The sequence below is a fragment of the Lepus europaeus genome, chromosome 4 (genome assembly GCF_033115175.1).
Source record: "Lepus europaeus isolate LE1 chromosome 4, mLepTim1.pri, whole genome shotgun sequence".
NCBI classification, from domain to species: domain Eukaryota; kingdom Metazoa; phylum Chordata; class Mammalia; order Lagomorpha; family Leporidae; genus Lepus; species Lepus europaeus.
Window position 1 is genome coordinate 80,740,081 of NC_084830.1, and position 16,657 is coordinate 80,756,737.

Below are 16,657 nucleotides of genomic sequence, written 5' to 3' on the forward strand. Positions count from 1 at the left end.
ACAAATAGGACTTGGTACATTTCCCCAGTTTACAGTCATTGGATCCTGCCCTCTTTGCCCCATCATATTTCTCTGTAACCATCTATTTTTTTAATAAAACTCAGCAATGGAATTTCATTTGCTTATGAAGGCTACAATGTCACATTAAATACATTTGCATATTTTTCTCTTGTTCATCTATATTTTGTTATAGGAATCCTAGTCAATGAAGCTCAGCTTGGTAATTGGTAGAAAAAAGTATTTCCCCTCCCCTACAGAATATATAGCATATCCTTGTAACTCTTCCATTCAGAACCAGTCCTCAGTGAATTCATGTTTGTTTCCAAGGACATTGTGGACATTCTTGGACACCTTAACAAGCATTTCACTTATTTGTTAATAGTTTGGAAAGCCCTTAAAACCACTGGCATGCTCTGTCAGCAGTTTAATCAAATGTATTGACTGGCTTAGGCTTGAAAACATTTTGTTCCCTTGTGAATGTCGGTGACCCAATGTGGGTATTGGATTGCCAAGGTGAATTCAGCAAAGGTAGATCAATACTGTACCACATGATTGCACTATGATTAAGCAGGTAGGAATAATTTTGTCCCCTACGCACCATAGTAGCCTCATTATATGAAATCACTGGATACACTGTACTAGTTCTGAGTCCAAAACAAAATGGGTACAAAATCAGTTGCTTGGCTCAACAGTCACTACTGTGGAAAAAAACACAGGCTATCTATTTCCCTTCTTTCTTTCCTTTTTTTTTTTTTTTTTCCTATTGTAGTATGAAGCGGAAATCTGAAAAGACTGTAGCTTTGGACTGATTGAATTTCGTAATTCCCTCTCCTTCCATCTCCCAGCTAGGTTGACTGCCTAGGTAGTTTCTGGATCCTGTTAAATCAGCTAGATGTTTCCAATGCCAAATCTGAATTGTATCCCCCAAAACATCCATGGACATGAGTGCCAATATTCCATGTTTGACTTTCCCTCTAGTCATTTGTGTTGTGTGTTTTAAATTTCTTAAGAGATATGATTTCCTTATTTGCAGAATTGGATGAAAAGCACTGGGAGGATTCATGGGGCAGCACAGGCAGGGCTAACATAAATCTCAAGGTTCTGTGTCAGATGTTATGGTAAGGATCACTAATGAACTCAGCAAATGGGGCAGCCAAAGTACACAGCCATGAGAATAATGTTTCAGATAATTCAGGGCCAAAGTCCTTCTGAAATTTGAAAATATGAATGTTGATTTATAGTTTTGATGCTAAATATACAGTATTACTATATTAAGTCGTCCTATCTTTGTGTTATGTAGCCCTGGTATTGGCTACTCAGACAGAGTTTTGTTTATTAATAAATCTCTCATGTCTCAGGCTCTCCTGCTCTCCTAAGACAAAACACTGAAAAGGCAAAAGAGGGATGAATATAGTTGTGGAGTTTTATTTTCCCTCCCATTTTCTATTCCTCTCTTCTGCCAGATGAAACTGTCAATAATGGAAGCAGCACAGTCTTGCAGAGAGCAGTCCAGGATTAGAAACTACACTTGTTAGATAGCATTTAACTCACCAGTGGTTCATTATTTATCTTCTAAAACTTTCTTATGTATGTGATGGAGAACAGAGCCTTCTCCTTGGGAAGTTGATGTTAGGATGCATTGAGCTCCCCACCTGAATGTGGCTGGTACTCTTCAGGGATAAGGAACTTTTTTTTCTGCCAGGGTACATTTGGGTATTTATAACGTCATTCACAGGACATACAAAATTATCAACTTAAAAATTAGCCTTCTATAAATTTATTAAATTTTGAGTCCTGCCTGTGATTGCCTTGACAAGACTAGACAGAATGATTTTGTGGGTCTTATATGGAAATTCCCCAACCTTGCGAGAGTAGACCATCATTGCCTCGCCTCTTTGCTTCTTTTTACTTGGCTTTAAACTCTTTACACTCAGAGAGAGTCTCTTTCTCCTTCTGATCTCAACTCAACAGAGTCAAGGTCCTTTCAACAGTTCTTTCCTCAGTGGGTTAGTATTTGAAGATGCCAGATTACTGTGGTATATTAAAAAGATAAATATTTGCTGTTGGTCCCAGTTCCTGGCACAGAGCTCTTCAAATTCCTGGTATATAGAGAGTGATGGGGTGTATTTTGTTAATAAGGCTCTCCTTTTGACCTTGTCTGAGTTTAGGTTAATAAGGTGACTTTGGGGGGGTGGGGTGACTACACAGATTCAGGATGGAAGCTGGAAGTAAGAGGAACCAACCCTGTGATTAGAAAGTGGGAACTTTCAGTCCCACCCTCCTAGAAGAAGGTGTGGGGGACTAGAGTTTTTGCTCAGTAATGACAGCCAATGCCTACGCAATAAAACTTTGCTTAAAGTTCTTGAACAAGGAAGTCTGGGGAACTTCTAGGTTGCTGAACACATCATCACATTGAGGTGCTAGGAAGTGGTGCACCTGGAGAGGTCGGGGCAACTTCACCTCATATCTTATCCTATGTCTTTCTTCAATTAGGCTGTACCCAAGTCAAATGCTTTATAATGGACCTATAATTATATATAAAACATTTTCCTGGATTCTGTGAGTCATTCTAGGGAGTTATCAAACATGAGATAGACAGCCATGAGACCACCTGATTTTATAGTCAGCTGGACAGAAATGTGGGTAGGAACCCCATTTGTAGCTAGCAAATGATATGAGGGCAGTCTTGCCAGGCTGAGCCCTTAACCTCTAGAGTCTATGCTAACTTTAAGTACTCCCAGGATTGAGTTGCTGGGTATCTAGTTGGTGTTGGAGAATTGATTGGTGTCAGAAAACACTCAATTACAATTTCCCCAAAGATCAAAATGTGGAATTACATGTAACAGTTTCTTGCTGAAATGTGAATTTCAAGGTAAACAAATGAAACTTGATAGAACTGAGTTTCAGTTTCAAAAGCATTTCTTTTCTTTGTTCTCAATGCTAAAAGCTGTCTGTGCTTGAAAGAGGAAGCACACTACATTCTGTTTTTTCTCTCCATGGAAATTTCAGACCTATGGATCAGAAGTATATCAGGCCAAGAATTTTTATGTGAGTCTAAAAATGCAGAGTGGTTTACCAAGAAACTAAGACAGGGAGACTTAGGACCCTCACTGGAGTCAACCATTCTTGTGTTCAAAATAGAACTTGCAACAAAATCTTGGCATGCAGAAATAAAGCACCTGGAGGGCAAGGACAATACTACAAAGGAGAAGCAGGCAACAAAAGGGGAAGAAAAACAGAGTGTGAAACTCAAGAGAATATAAAGTATGAAAGCAAAGAGGATAGTGGAGAAGGGAGAGGGAACATTCATTTCTAAAGCACCTAAAAGACACTGTGTTTGTAGAAGGTTTCATACAGCTGCCCTCTGATGTAATTATTGTAGCTCTTTCACAAGTGGAGAAAGGGGCACATGTGGTAGAGACAGAATCCAAACCTTGCTCGTATGTCACCTATGAGCCTGTACACTCTGTGTTCACACTCCATTTCCAGTCTGGTTAATCTCAATACTACCATGTCCACCACCCTCCTCCAAGACCCCTTTCTTTCTTTTTTTAAAAGATTTTTAAAATTTATTTGAGAGGTAGAGTTACAGACAGTGAGAGTGAAAGACGGAGAGAAAGGTCTTCCTTCTGTTGGTTCACTCCCCAATTGGCCACAAAGGCTGAAGCTGAGCCAATCCGAAGCCAGGAGCCAGAATCTTCTTCCAGGTCTCTCATGCAGGTGCAGAAGCCAAAGGACTTATGCCATCCTCTACTGCTTTCCCAGGCCATAACAGAGAGCTGGATCGGAAAAGGGCAGCTAGGACCAGAACCAGCACTCATGGGATGCCGGCTCTGCAGGCGGAGAATTAACACACTCCACCACAGTGCTGGCTGCAAGCCAAATTCATTTCTTACCAGGACCATCTCAGTCATTTTTCCAAGGGTCCTCTTGCTTCCACTCTTGTCCCTGTCATGGTGTGTCTTTGATCCTGTCACTCTCTATGCACAATACTCCAATGGATTCCGTTATACCCAAATCCAAATGCTTCCTATGTCTTACAAAGATCCTAGAGGATCTTGCCCAGCCCAGCCCTCCAGACTCTCTGCCTGCCCCCTTTTCCCACAGCCTGGTAGCTGTGTGACATAGGCATCCTGCCTTCACTTGTGCACACTAAACATGTTCCTATCTTGGGGACTTGGCGTTGCCCCACATCTGTGCACAGCTGACATCATTGCCACTCCAACCTCATCATTCCATTCACTTCCATGAAGTCCTGCTCTATCTCCTTATCTTGATTTTTCTTCACAGCCCTTAATACAACTCAATGTTACAGTATATTTACTTGTTTATATCTCATCTCTCTCCCATGAGAATAAGAGCCCTATGACAGCAAGTTCTTTTTGTCCCCAGCCTATGTTCTCAGCAACAATACCCAGCACAGAGTAGATGTTTCATAAATTTGTTGAACACATGTGTTTGACTTCAAAGCCAAGAAAAGAAAATGTTCAGAAAGTTGGAACTCATTTTAAATAAAATCTCTAAAAGTATCGTCTTTTAAAAATGTGTAGAAAAAAAAAATGAACACTTTCCAATAAACGCCATGCCTTTGGCACATTCAGGCCAACATTATTTCTCACCTTATATACCTGACAGCATTTTGATGACTGCTGTCATGTTCCGTAAAGCACCTAGTGCTACTTGAAGTACAATATAAATGCAAACAAATAATGAGCCAGCCCTGTTTGGTACTGATAATAAAGTACACGAAAATTTAAATGATGTATTAAAAAAATAAAGTAAGGAGCTTTTAAAGGCAAAGAAATAGATCATATCGAAATCATTATAGTCTGTTCCAAGCAGCAAGCGGCTTTGAAGTGAAACCTTGTAACAATTCTGACCTTAGGGATTCATTTCCTCATTTTTTTTCTTTTTAAGGATGTGATTATTTATTTGAAAGGCAGAGTGACAGAGAAGGAGAGACAGAGAGAAAGGTCTTCCGTCTGTTGTTTCATTGTCCACATGGCTGCAACAATTGTGTCTGGGCCAGGGTAAAGCCAAGAGCCAAGAATTCCCTCCAGGTCTCCTACATGAGTAGCAGGGCCCAAGTATTTGGGCCAACATTTTCTGCTTTCCTAGGCTCTTTAGTAGGGAGTTGGATCAGAAGTTGAGCAACCAGGTTCAAACTGGCACTCTGATGTGAGATGCCAGTATGGCAAGTGGCAGTTTAACCTTCTGCGCCAAGCTGTCAGCCCCTCCTTATGTTTTCAACTAAGTTGAAAGATTCCTCTCAGGATATCACCATTATTATATCCCATTCTAATCTTAGTTTTAAAAAAAAAAATTACTCATTGTTGGGGCCGGTGCTTGTGGCACAGCGGGTTAAAGCCCTGGCCTGAAGCGTCACCATCCCATATGGGCGCCGTTCTAGTCCCGGCTGCTCCTCTTCTGATCCAGCTCTCTGCTATGGCCTGGGATAGCAGTAGAGGATGGCCCAAGTCCTTGGGGCCCTGCATCCACGTGGGAGACCAGGAAGAAGCTCCTGGCTTCGAATCGTTGCAGCTCTGGCCATTGCAGCCATTTGGGGAGTGAACCAGTGGATGGAAGACCTCTCTCTCTGTTTCTACCTCTCTCTGTAACTCTGTCTTTCAAATAAATAAAATAAATCTTTAAAAAATTACTCATTGTTTGTAGTATAATATTTCTAAATATGTAAACATTTCCCTTCTCATTGAAATACAACAATTTATCATTAAAATACTGCAAAGGATGAACAATAAAATTAAATGATTTTATTGATTACACCTCCAAAAGCCAAGATTGTATACGTAATTAAAACAATTTCTGTAATAATTATGAATATCCTTGTCACTTTTGGGATAGGAATACTTAACGAAATTAGATTCTAAGCTTACATGCTTTAATTACATACACTTGGTACGCTCTTCTCCATTGCCATTCCAAAGCTCTCAGGTAAAATAATATGTATTTGCCAAGAGTGGCAAGAGTCCATTTTCCACAAATGGTAGCACAATAAAGACTTCTGAGCTACTTGAGAGCCTTGTCACCTCCAACATAATGTTTTAAAGGTAGTCCATTTACATAAACTGCCACTGATCTTTTCAGCAAAACAGGAAAGCTTTGGCTAGAAAGAGAATTGTGGTCTAATAGTAATCTTTATGTATTAAACACAGTTCAACTTCTGGTTTTAATGATGAATTTGGAGCATTTTACACTTTGCCTTTCATATCTGATGTGGGAGATAAAATAGTTTACCAAAAGGTCATCATGTTCTCCCTTTTAACAAAATAAATGCATGAGTAAGTAATGATGGAAGCAAAATATAAAACCCACCATTATTATTATTTTTTTTTTTTGACAGGCAGAGTGGACAGTGAGAGAGAGAGAGACAGAGAGAAAGGTCTTCCTTTTGCCATTGGTTCACCCTCCAATGGCCGTCTCGGCCGGCGCGCTGCGGCCAGCGCACCGCTCCAATCCGAAGGCAGGAGCCAGGTGCTTCTCCCGGTCTCCCATGGGGTGCAGGGCCCAAGCACTTGGGTCATCCTCCACTGCACCCAGGCCACAGCAGAGAGCTGTCCTGGAAGAGGGGCAGCCAGGACAGAATCTGGCGCCCCTACCGGGACTAGAACATGGTGTGCCGGCGCCACAGGCAGAGGATTAGCCTATTGAGCCGCGGCGCCGGCCAAAAAACCACCATTACTTTGTTAAAGTGTTTATAGACCCAGTCAGATGGCAAGACAGGGAAAGAGCGGAAAGCAGAAAGATGATATACATCTTAGTTACAGATTAGGCTTGTTGCTATTAATGGCAGGCATAGGAACCCTTGACTTATTTCTCATATAGAAAGCCCAACTCAGTTTTTTTTTTAAAAAATAGTTACTATTGGCATATGAGATTTCAGATTACGAATAGCAAATATAGCTCTTATTATAATATTTCCTATTGTTAGAAATACTTGATGATGTTAGACATCAAATTAATGAAGTACGGAGAATAAATTTCAAAGTATAACAACAGCCCATATTTGGTAGAACTCCAAAAATGACCAATCATAGGTTATATTTTATCGTGTTTAAATTATGAGCTGCTGTACTTCATGAGAATTCTTCCAGCAACAGACAGATTTTAGGACATTTCAAGGTTTCAGATTACACTGGGGAACTGAAGCTACCTTCGTTTTACCTTTTTCACAAATTCAAATATGAATTAATTATTGTGACTGACAATACCAACAGAAAACAGAACTGGGAAGAAATTATACTAATAAAAAGGGGATTTTCCTTTAATCATTTTCTTATGAAGAACCATGAATTCAACTCCAGGTGTGGGATCACAGTGATGATACCATCCTGAAAAGCACAGGAAACTGGAAATATATGGACAATGATTTGTTTTCCAAGAAAGGAAAGCTCATCTCCGTTAGAGCACTCCCGTTGTGGAGGTGCTTAATGGCTCAATGAGAAGGTCCATCATCCTGCCCTGACAGCACTCATTTGCATATACACTTCTAGCCCAGTAGGAGGTGTGTACTCAGAGGTCTCCCATGGCAGAAATATAGATATTCCCAGGGAAAAGCAGCTCTTCACTAAACTTTATAATCTCATTCCAAACTCCAGGTGTCAGTTTACAGCTTTGCAGATTGACATCTTAAATCAAGAAAACGCCACACGTGTACAGTAACTGGCCTAATCTTTTCTGTAAATTGCTGCCCGTGGTTTTCAGAAACATAGTAAATTGCTGGCAATTGACAATGTGTCTCTCTGCGTGGCCAACTTCACTTCTGCTGTTAACAAGTCAGCCTTCAATTATTCATGCACATCACCCCATGTCTAGGCTCTTTTGACGCTCATTGATTTTCAGGGACCCGGAGCCTGCCAGCCTGCTATGCCAGACCAAAATTCAAAGCGTGCTCGTGGCATGTAAGATTAATTGTATGCAGGAAATCATAACGACACCCTCTGTCTCAGTCTCTCAGTTAATGGGGAGCACAGCCACCACACAATCAGCATTTCTGATGGCCCATACTGCCTTGAAGCAGAATGGAGCTCAATACTCGGTCAAAGGCTTAAAATAGTCTTAGTGCCCCTAATATTTCAAATCCACAGAACAGGTGATTTCTTCATTAATTCTATAATTACAGGAGCAGAAAAAATGATGGATCAGATCTACAAACTAAAACATCAGATAGCCCATTTAGAAATGATGGTATCAAACCATTGCATATTAGTCTGGAAACAGGGTCAAATCAAGTCCCTTGATAGAGCAACCAAATTGAATTATTGTTGCTAAAATAAGTACGGGAATACAGCGCTTGTTCTGAAAGGATTTCTTAATTCAACACCATTTGTCTTCCTGCAGCAGACTTCCTTAAGGAGATTTTTCGGGAAGCATATTCACCCATCCTTGAAATACTTTCTGAATCAGTATTGGTTCTAAGTGAAATAGTGCAGCTGTGCAGTAGAACAGACTAATAATTAATAAGCATATTTATTTATGCACAAGAATACTACCCCAGATTATCTCAAAAGGACCCCTGGTAGACTGGCATTTTCTCCTCTCTCCATCTGGACAGTTATTTCTGGGTCACTGATAGTCACTTTGTGTAACTTGCTAGCTCCCTTGTTCATAGGGAGTCCCTGCAAGATTACCTCTCAAAGGTAGTAGCCTTAGTTCTGATCTGTGTAATCCCATGAAGTTCTCCCTGCAATGTATGCTGGCCAAGAGAGAGTCTGGGAAAAGAGTTGGGACAGAGGTAAATGGATCCCATAAATTCATTACAGAGAATCTAAAGAACAGCAACTAAAAGCACTTCCATCACTGATGACAGGCCAAGTACAGCGTCTTTGTGAAGGTCAGCACTTTGCTTGAAATGCTGTCCTTTACTGTGTATACAAGTCTAACCCCTTAGGAAGCCCTCATTGGCTCTGGTAAAGACTAGGGTCATAGCTCTTTTTTCTTCCATTATTATTAGACTCTCATATATACATACACTTATACATATATACATATGCATACATATAATTTATTTACTCATTTCACATACATATATATATATATATATATAGAGAGAGAGAGAGAGAGAGAGAGAGAGGTCTCTCATCTGCTGCCACTCTTCAGATAGCCTGGGGCTGGGCCAGGCTGAACTAAGGAGGAGTCAAAATTCAATCCAGTTCTCCTATGTGGGTGGCATAGACACTACTACCTAAGCCATCACTGTTTGCTTCCCAGGACTGCACAAACAGGAATCTGGAATCAGGAGCAGAGGTAGGACTCAGACCAGGCCATTTTTTTAAAGATATATTCTTTTATTTGAAAGGTGAGGGAAACGGAGACAGATCTTCCATCTGGTGGTTCACTCCCCAAATGGCCATAATGGCCAAGGCTGGGCCAGATTGAAGCCAGAAGTCAGGAGCTTCACTGGGCACTTCTTCAAGTGTGGCAGGGGACCAAGCACTTGCGCCACTTCTGCTGTTTTGCCAGGCATATTAGCAGGGAGCTGGATCAGAAGTCGAGCAGCAGGATGTACCAGTTCTCCTATGAGACGCTGGCATCACAGACTGCAGCTTGATCTGCTGTGCCACAACACCAGCCCCTAACTCGGGCATTATTATTTTTTAGTTTTATTTATTTATTTGAAACTCACAGTTGCACAGAGAGAGGAGAAGCAGAGAGAGAGAGAGAGAGAGAGAGAGAGAGAGAGGTCTTCCATCTGCTGGTTCACTCCCAATTGGCCACAATGGCTGGAGCTGCGCTGATTCGAAGCCAGGAGCTTCCTCTGGGTCGTCCCACATGTGTGTAGGGGCCCAAGGATTTGGGCCATCTTGTACTGCTTTCTCAGGCCATAGCAGAGAGCTAGATCAGAAGTGTATGGGATGCTGGCACCGCAGGCGGTGGCTTTACCCACTATGCCACAGTGCCAGCCCAAACCCAGGCACTTTGACATGATATGTGGGCATCCCAAGTGGTGTCTTAACTGCTGTGCCAAGTACCTACCCCTACTCACTACATTATATTGCTATTGCTAGCTTAATGTTTGTCTTCCCTATCATACCAAACATTTTTTGAGGATAGTGATTGATAGCCCTCTTGTTCCTGGCACAGTGCTTTGAGCCAAGTAAATAGTTTTGCTTTTTGACTGTGAAATATTCCAGCTGATTCTTGCAGGAGGCTGAAAGTTCCCAGACAAAAACCAACCTTTCAAGGGTTAGTGTTGTGGCTCGGTGGGTTAAGCCACTGCTTGCAGCACTGGCATTCCACACTGCAGTGCTGAATCAAGTCCTGGCTGTTCTGCTTCCAATCCAGCTTCCTACTAGTATGCATGCAAGGCAGCAGATGGTGGCCCAAGTTCTTGGTCCCTGCCACCCATGTGGGAGACCTGGATGGAGTCCTGGGCTCCTGATTTCAGCCTGGCCCAACCCTGGCTGTTGCAGCCATTTATGGAGTGAACCAAAGGGTGGAAGACCTCTCTCTGTGTGTCTCCTTCTTTTAAGATACAATTATTGGCCGGCACCGTGGCTCAACAGGCTAATCCTCCACCTACCGGCGCCGGCACACTGGGTTCTAGTCCCGGTCGGGGTGCCGGGTTCTGTCCCGGTTGCCCCTCTTCCAGGCCAGCTCTCTGCTGTGTCCCGGGAGTGCAGTGGAGGATGGCCCAAGTGCTTGGGCCCTGCACCGCATGGGAGACCAGGAGAAGCACCTGGCTCCTGCCTTTGAATCAGTGCGGTGCGCCGGCTGCAGCGGCCATTGGAGGGTGAACCAACAGCAAAGGAATACCTTTCTCTCTGTCTCTCTCTCTCTCACTGTCCACTCTGCCTGTCAAAAAAGAAAAAGAAAAAGAAAAAGAAAAAGAAAAAGAAAAAGAAAAAGAAAAGAAAGAAAGAAAGAAAGAAAGAAAGAAAGAAACAATTATTGCTATCTGTGATTTCCCCCAAACATGCTGCATAGGAAAATGAGACGTTAAGCATTTGAGTGGCTAGTGTTTCCCCTCTGTGACATGGTTAAAAGGTAGCGCTGAGTGATTGTGAATCTGAGGTGCTCTGTTCCTGCAGGGCCTTCAGCATACTGTTCATCAATAACAACTTGACCACGTGGTAAACTTGTCTTTCGTAAGGCTAAAAGTGGTGTGTATTCTGATTTTTGAAATGTAAATAAGTGCAACTAAATGTGTCTACCAGAAGCTTTTGTATAATCTTATGAACCATTTCAAATGTCACCTGAAGTTCTTCATCACCAGGATTGTACTCTTAATTGACATTTTGCAACAAAGGGATTGTGTCTGCAAAACAAACTAATTAACATAACAACAAGAAAATGCAAATGCTGAATGGCACTTATGAATGTTGTTTTCTTTCTACAAAATGTTTTTCTAAAATGATTTAGGTTCCACTGACTACCTCAAAACTTCCTAACATTTTTGTCTCTAATAAACACAGAAAAGTATTTGAATATAAACTATAAAAAATGGTTTCTCTGCAGTACCAATATTTTCTTGTTAACAGTGCTTACACGAAAATTCTGGAGCCATTGTTTGCTTAGAATGGCTTAATGTTAGGTCCCAGGGACTTAACAAACCTCTGTATATTGCAATAATTACTGAAAATAAATATTGGCTTATTGGAGTTAGTGGAAGACTTTGCCATATTTGGAAATTCATCAGCAAGGAGCACGAGCAGTAGCTGGAACAAGCAAAAGCCAGTGTAGGGTCAAGATCCCTTGCAAACTCTAGTATCAACTCAAGGTTAGCTATGTTAGATGGTGGCTACTCCCTGCTTCCTCTTCAAGAGTAGATTCTGGGCCAGGGGAACAGAGGTGTGAGAAGGTCTCCATGTGGCTAGCTTTGGGGAGGAGAAGAGGACAGTTCTGATTCAGACTAGAATAACTGATCATGACCAACACTGTAATAGAATCTGATACAGTGTAGTAAGGAGTGGGAAGAGGATTTGAGAAAGAAGAATTGAGAGACAATTTGCTGAAAGAAATAAAAGCTTTTCGGCCGGCGCCATGGCTTAACAGGCTAATCCTCCGCCTTGCGGCACCGGAACACCGGGTTCTAGTCCTGGTCGGGGCGCCGGATTCTATCCCGGTTGCCCCTCTTCCAGGCCAGCTCTCTGCTATGACCCGGGAAGGCAGTGGAGGATGGTCCAAGTACTTGGGCCCTGCACCCGCATGGGAGACCAGGAGAAGCACCTGGCTCCTGGCTTCGGATCAGCGCAATGCGCTGGCTGCAGTGGCCATTGGAGGGTGAACCAACGGCCAAAAGGAAGACCTTTCTCTCTGTCTCTCTCTCTCTATCAACTCTGCCTGTCCAAAAAAAAAAAAAAAAAGAAATAAAAGCTTTTCATGATTATAGTCCAATGAATTAAAACAATAAACGACACACTCAGGTAAAATGTTTACCTTTCTTTAAAAATTGATCTCAGTTATATTTTCATTAGAAGAAAAATGATAATTTCTGGGTAGTTTTCAATTATATTTGCAAAGACCTTGTTCAGATCAGTGATTATAATCATATAACAAGAAATACAGCTACTGTTGATAGAATGATATGCCCTTTTTCTCTTTTCAACAAATAACTTGAAGTCCTACAGAAAGAAATAATAGCAGTGGGCATTTAGCACAGCAGTTAAGTTGTCACTTAGGATGCCCATCTCCATATCTGGGTACCTGATTCAAGACGTGGCTACTATTCCTGCCATTCACCTTCCTGCTAATGTACAACCTGGGAGGCAATAGTTGATGGCTCAAGTATTTGGGTTACTGTTACCCATGTGGGAGACCTGAGTTGAATTCTGGGCTCCTGGCTCAGACCAGGCTGTTGCAGTAATTTGGAGAGTGAACCAGCAGATCAAAGAACTCTCTCTCTTTTTCAAATACAATGAAAATAAATAAATAAAAAATTTCAGAAGAAAGTCATAATATTACATAACAAATTTCTGATTAAAACCACCCAATTCCACCTGGATACAATAATAATCTGCTTATTTAGATTATGGCTTCTTCATGTCATTTGACTATAATGTAGAATCAGATTAGCTTTTTAGAGTATTCAAACTGTATTTCCTGAAATTTATAAACAATGTAAGACTGTCAGACATGGCTTGTAATTTTTTGTCTTGGAGAAAAGTTACAGGGGATATCAATTATCTTACCATAAAAAAGAACACTGAGTACTTTATTTTCAAAAGTTATATTTACATAGACCCATGCCAAAGGAAAGGTATAGTTCAAATTCTTTGGAACAAGAATCATATATTTCTGTTGCCTTGCTATTTTTAAAAGAATAAAATTGCTTCACTTCTGAAAAGGAATTGTGTAGGAACCAAACATAAAACCAAACATAAAAATAAGCATTTGGAAGCCTGTGGGTCTCATTTGGAGTTAAAGCCTGTTATCTGATTGTGATTGTTTCTTTTTCAAAGACGCTTATTAATCGGGCAGGTAGCCATGGCCACTACCACTGCCAATCAATACCACAGCCAAAAGTATCCCTTCAGGACAGCAGGTAGGGAGAGACCATTAAAAAAAATAAATAAATGTAACTTCAAAATTCATTACTGTAGTTAAAAAGTTGTAATTACTTAAATAATAAAGGAAATATAATACATACATGTATATATTGTGTATACAAACACACACATATATACTATACGTATACAGATATACATATATGTATAGTTGGGAACCAAAATATTTTGTTATTCTAGTGAACTGAGTAGTTTTCCCAAAATGTACCATGACAAATATACCATTTACTTTCTTATAGTCAATAAGATATAACTTTTTATATTTTTATAATATTTATTTAGTTGAAAATTGACCCATGGGAGAGAGAGAAATAATGAGATAGAGAGGGATACTTTCCATCTGCTGATTTACTCCCCAAATGATCAGAACAGCCTGGGCTGGGCCAGGCTAAAGTCGGGAGCCAGCAACTCCATCTGGGTTTTCCACATGGGTGGCAGGGACCAAAGTATCTGAACTGTCATCTGCTGCCTCACAAGTTGAACCTTAGTGTGGGTGATATTGTACCTGGTGGGGAGTCTGCCTCCCTGCCCATGCAGGAGGTTGAGAGGGCATGGCACACCATGCCTCCTGGGAAGGACCCCACAACCTGACTATTGGTAGGCTGCGGGAGCCCCAGGCACTTTCCCCCACCCCAGCTCCCTGCTAAGGGCTCTGTAATTGCCAATCAAGTAAACAGCTCCTGGATGTGGCCCAGGACCATTAGGGCCACCTGGAAAGCTATCCAGGTGGTGGTGACCTTCAAGGTAGGTGACCTTCAAGCTGATTGCAGAGGCATATTGGTGCCAGTGTCAGTTCTGTCCTATAGAATTAGTGTTCCCCTGAGTTAGTCATGCCCCTTCTGCCCTTCTGCATGCCCTTTAAAAGTGTATGTGGCTGTGAATAAAATGGACATGTTCACCGAAACCTGTCCCTGGTGCCCTTTGTGGGAAGAACACCATCACCCTGCTCTCCTAACAGTGCAGCCTTGCAGGACAAGCCGCACATCAGCAGGAAACTAGATTGGAAGCAGAATCAAGAATCAAATCCAGGCACTCTGAGAGGGAATGCAGGTGTCCCAAGCCGCTCTTAACCTCCATCCAGAACTCCTGACTTGGATATTGCATTTTAGTTTCAGAGGTAGGATAGCTGTGTTGTTTCTCTAGGATGTTATTTCTGTATCATTTCCCATGTGTATTATCCTTAAATACAGGTATTTTATATCCTACCAATAGCTTCTTATAAACATCAAACTTCAAAAATGTCCAGATAGGAAAAGACCATCAAAAAGAAAACATAAGTGTAACTTTAAGGGGCTGGCGCTGTGGCGCAGTGGGTTAACGCCCTGGCCTGAAGTGCCAGCATCCCAGATGGGCGTTGGTTCTGGTCCCCGCACCTCCTCTTCTGATCCAGCTCTCTGCTATGGCCTGGGAGAGCAGTAGAAGATGGCCCAAGTCCTTGGGCCCCTGCACCCATGTGAGAGACCAGGAAGAAGCTCCTTGCTCCTGGCTTTGGATCGGTGCAGCTCCGGCCATTGCGGCCATCTGCAGAGTGAACCAGCAGATGGAAGACCTCTCTCTCTGTCTCTACCTCTCTCTGTAACTCTTTCAAATAAATAAAATAAATCTTTTAAAAAATGTAACTTTAAAACTCGTAAGTAAAGTCAACAAATTTCATTTATTTAAATGAAAAAGGAAGTATGCTATAGAACCCTTAATTTGGTTTGAAATTGCTATCAGTAAAAGAAATCTATGAAATATAAAAATATTTAGAATGTTTGTAAAAAAGAAGATAACAGATTGCAGGTAGCTGAAGAGATTTGGGAGTTCAATGTAATTGCTCATGTACAGAACACGCAATGACTGTCTATAAATTTCCTACTTGAAAGTGCTGGTTCAGAGGCAAAGTTCATGAAAGAACCTAACCTTGGAGGAACATGGATCTTGTCCAAGAAAAAGAATTTCCCCAGAGGAACAAGTAGGTGCTAGTAATGAGACTTGAAAAAGAAGTATTTCACTGATGTTGCCTAACTTCTCAGGTGTACTATGAAACAAGGAATTCATGAGAAGCAGACCCGCATGCATAAGGGTGTCAACTCAAGTCAAAAGTGGACAATCAGATGCTACAACTGCCTTCTGAAGAAATCCTTTAAATTCAAGAACCAAAATACCCACAAGTCAGAAAAAGTATAGTTATTAAAACATGGCTCAGAGAAACAAATGAATGTGAATTTTCCTTTTGTGTGGAAGGCAATGTGGTGCAATCATTAAAATGATAGCCTTGGGAATCTAAAATCATGAAGACCCGGCATTTCCATTTACTATGTATTTGCTGGGAGCACATTAACCTCTCATAGTGAGCTTCCTCATCTATAAAACAAAGTTGATGATATCTACCTTAGAGGCAAGGAAAACATGGAAATAGCCAATGGAAAGCACACATACAGTGTGGGCAATCTAAGTGTCCATCCTCCTTCTGTTTAAACACCCTGCTTTTAGAAAGCCCCTGATTAGGGGCTGGCATTGTGTTACAGCGGATAAAGCCATGGTCGGCAATGCTGGCATCCCATATGGGCACCAGTTTGAGGCCGGGCTGCTACACTTCTGGTCCAGGTTCCCATTAATGTACTTGGGAAATCAGTGGGAGATGCCCCAAGTTCTTGGGTCCCTGCAGCCATGTGGGTGATCTGGTTGAAGTTCCTGGCTCCTGGCTTCAGCCTGGACCCGCTCCAACCATTGTGGCCATTTGGGGAGTGAACCAGCAGATGGAAGACCTTTCTCTCTGATCTTCTCTTTCTGTAACTCTGCCTTTCAAATAAATCTTAAAAAAAAAGAAACAAAAAAAAAAAGAAAGCCCCTGATCAAGACTTATGATTTATACAAAAGTAAGACAAATCATTTTAGAATGTCTTTACGCTCATTGCACATTTAATTTATGTTCACACAGTCACAGACATTCAGAATTCTATGAAGATGTGACACAGTGAAAATTCTCTAAGGTCATTGATATGAAAGTTTTGGACATCTTTCAGGAAAATCCAGTCAGAAGCAATATTAGTCTGCAGTTTCTAAAATTTGGAGTGCATTTGAGTTAAACTGACATCTTCAGATTTGATTAGTGTTTATAGCTCTTGTCTATACCTCTGCACAATGGTCTT

The 16,657-nt window shown here is 41.4% G+C and overlaps 1 protein-coding gene across 1 annotated transcript in view; it reads right to left on the minus strand.

Moving 5' to 3' along the window:
- Positions 1 to 16,657, minus strand: part of NKAIN3 (sodium/potassium transporting ATPase interacting 3) — a gene marked incomplete at its 3' end in the record, with an annotated part of 391,041 nt that overhangs the window by 345,015 nt on the left and 29,369 nt on the right. The window lies entirely within an intron of this gene.